The sequence below is a fragment of the Somniosus microcephalus genome, chromosome 8 (genome assembly GCF_052327205.1).
Source record: "Somniosus microcephalus isolate GS21.2 chromosome 8, FLI_Smic_1.0, whole genome shotgun sequence".
Taxonomy (NCBI): Eukaryota; Metazoa; Chordata; class Chondrichthyes; order Squaliformes; family Somniosidae; genus Somniosus; species Somniosus microcephalus.
Window position 1 is genome coordinate 144,159,431 of NC_140994.1, and position 3,274 is coordinate 144,162,704.

Genomic DNA, 3,274 nt, shown 5'->3' on the forward strand with positions numbered 1-3,274 from the left:
TTAATTTTAATTACTCGGGAAGTTGAATAATAAAGTTAAATAAAGTGAACATCCATTAGATTTCAGTGACCAATTCTGTCCTTTCAACTTAAAAATGAACATAACAAACAATATAAAGCATCTATAACAAGGAAAATAGATTTATCTATTACCAGTCTACATGAGGTCTGAATAATATATTTTAATCCTGAAAATTAACATAGAATATATGGCTGGGATTCTCTTTCCGAAGTTCAACAACATTACTTGTTGTTAGACCGTTACGGAGTATCAAAACAGGAAGCTGTATACATAGGGACTAATAAATTGAGAGTTTGGATGGAAAAAAAAACCAAAATGCTGATATGAAATAAGTCCAAGTACCAGTTTAATTAAGTTTTTAAAATGTAATTTCAATGGAAGAGACAGAGAAGTTTCTGTGGGCGTGTCTTCCTTACGCACAGGCTGTACGCTGCGCTCCCAGCCTTCGTGATGTCATACGCTGCGCACAACTCTGCAGCGCCGAAGAGGAAGTCTCTGTTCTGGGCCGCGCACGAGATAAGTATGTATTCTTTTTGTAGGTCGCAACTACTGATCTCAGACTGGCAGCAACAGAAAAATGTATCCCAAGAGAACCCAATGACAATCTAACAGAAACCCGTCTAATACAAGCAAAAGGTGTTTTTTTGTTTTGTATTCTGAATGCAGTTTATCTTTTTAATTATGTGTGAAATATATGTAAATACACGTTTCTTTTGGGGAGGAACTTGGAGACCCTTTTAGAAAGTTGGTTGCTTAGGCAAATTTTCCAGTCGTCACCCAGTTAGAAATACCATTCCTTAATATTTAAACCTTTTTAACGGATGAGATCAGCAGCAACACGGCTAGTCAGAACCCTCTTACGTATATCCCTTCTACTTCTGTTACCCCTTTTACTTCCTTCATTTTTTGCTTCACTTTGCATTTGTATTCCTTTTTGTATTGTAGCATTTCATCCTTCGTGCCTCTTCACCTAGCCCAGGCCATACAATGTATAACTAGTTACTGAAATCAATAGTGACTGAAAATAAGTGCCTTTGGATGAATGGACAGGCAATTAGGCGAATGGTGCGTTATTTGCCATTGATTTGCGCTGCAGAGGATTGTTGTAATAGTTACACCTTACTAAGAATCTTACTATAAGGTTACAAGTTATTGTATTGTTGCAACATTCTTATTAATGGGACAGATGTAATAGAAGAATTGATTTTTGTCTGAACTGAAAGTTACAAAAACATCAACTGCATATTAACAGCAGTCTATTTTTGGATCAACAGGGTTAAAAGCAAGTACAATTAAACCAGAATAAAAATGGAGACGCCACAGAATTAAAATGATGCAAATGGTTGAATTAAAATGGTTGCAGACCAAAAGAGAAGTTTAAAATATATATATTTTTTAAACGCGCTTTTCTTTCCCAACTGCTGATGGGCCGTTGATCTGAAGCTCTGCGTGCTCCAGCCTCCGGTAGCCTCAGAGCCGAGTTGCACTTCACAAGCTGCTGCTGCTGCAGGGATCCCCGGGCCGAGGGCAGCCCCGGCTGCCAGTGTGACGAGGCTCCGCTCCTGGCGTGCGCGCTCCCTGCCACTGCTGCACCGCACCGCCGAGTGAAGAACAACAAATACCCACAAGATGGAGTCTAGCGAGGAACAGAGATTCAAAATGGACAGAAAATACATGGCACAAAAGTTGATCATGTGCATTCAGCGAGTCTGTGATTGCAGCTCAGTGGAGGGCTGGTTCCATCGTCACATTATCGGATATTCAGTTGAGGAGAACTCGCGCTCAGCACAGATCACCCGCAACATCGCTCCCCGCGGGAGATGACACTTTTTGTGTACATTGATTTCACTCATAACTGGCGTGATTTTTTTTTAAGTTCCGATACAGCAACCATCCCCATTCCAGTCTCACTGCATGTGGTCGACGTTAAAAGGGGAAGAAGGATTTATGTTTACAGCATTAACGTGCTGAAAGGTTTCCATAACCCGTTAATATCGGATTTGTCTTCCAAACAACATTTTAAGCTACCTGCTATATTGCGCATTTTTGTAAATCACTACATCAGTCTGCACAAAACCTAACTATTTGTTCCCGTGATGCAGTAGAGCAGCATCTATATGCCAGAGAGGTTTTCAGACCGATTTTTAAAATCCTAACTCTGGGCTAATGTTCATTTTGGAGCAACACCATTATGTCGATGCCGGGGAAGAAACCTCTAGGTTGCCACTGCTTAAAGAGGAATCGTCATCTGGCAAATTATTTGCAGGACATTCCGCGTTGTTCAATTGCATATGCGACAATGACAGTCAATCATATCGTATGGATTTGATGGGAAACAAAAAATGCATTGTGTGTGGTAGATTTGTAATAAATGTGGCTATCAGCTAATAAGATATTTGTAAAAGAATCAAAAATTAAAATTGGAAAACTGATTGCTCTCGTACTGTTTTGTAAGATTTAAAAAAATTGTGCAATGTAAATAAGAGCATGCAGTGGTGATGATGGTTCTACATGGTTAGAGTTGCCAACACCGGCTGGAAGCATTCCTGGAGGGTTGATCACGTGACATTCTGACTACATGACATTGCAAACGTTACTGCATTTACCTGATAAAGGTTGGGTTCCCTGTAGTTGAATATCTTTGCTTCTGCTTTCACGTCAGCAGCTGCTTTGTGAGAAGTTCCAAGAACCAGGCCACTGGTGGAGGGTGGAGATGAGGGGAAACTAAAGGTGCATGAACAATTCGCAGAGGGAAAGCCAGAGGTGGGAAGAACTGATTCCACCAATAACACCTCACTGAAATTGCACTGATAAGTGACAGTAATAATGGTAATACTCAGGTTCCCTGTACTTGAAATTCACATGTCAAAACCAGCCACACAAACTGACCTAAACCAAACCGAGAGATCGCATAAAGGGCAGTGGGCTCGGTGTTTGGAGCACTTTTCATAGGGCACATCGTCCTAAACTCAACTCAGCACCAACATTTCTAAATCATTCCCTTGGGCTCAGACTCAATAAAGGAGAATTTTCATAGAATGATAGAAATTACAGCACAAAGGGAGGCCATTTGGCCCCTGGTACATGTGCTGGTGCTCTTTCCTGTAACTCCATTCCCCAAGGTCACCTTGTATTCATCCTTTTCAAATACTTATCACATTCTATTATAAATGATGCTCTGGTCTCTACCTCAATAGCCACTTGTGGTATAATAACCTTCAGTTCCAAAACCTTCCTTTTCCCTCCTTGGTTC

The 3,274-nt window shown here is 40.7% G+C and overlaps 1 long non-coding RNA gene across 1 annotated transcript; it reads left to right on the forward strand.

The window, feature by feature from the left end:
• The first annotated feature begins 492 nt into the window (after positions 1-492).
• On the forward strand, positions 493-2,592 carry LOC147113849 (uncharacterized). Its single transcript, XR_015079291.1, has 2 exons — positions 493-657; positions 1,296-2,592. It is a non-coding gene; the product is annotated as an uncharacterized LOC147113849 (long non-coding RNA).
• Positions 2,593-3,274: the final 682 nt, after the last annotated feature.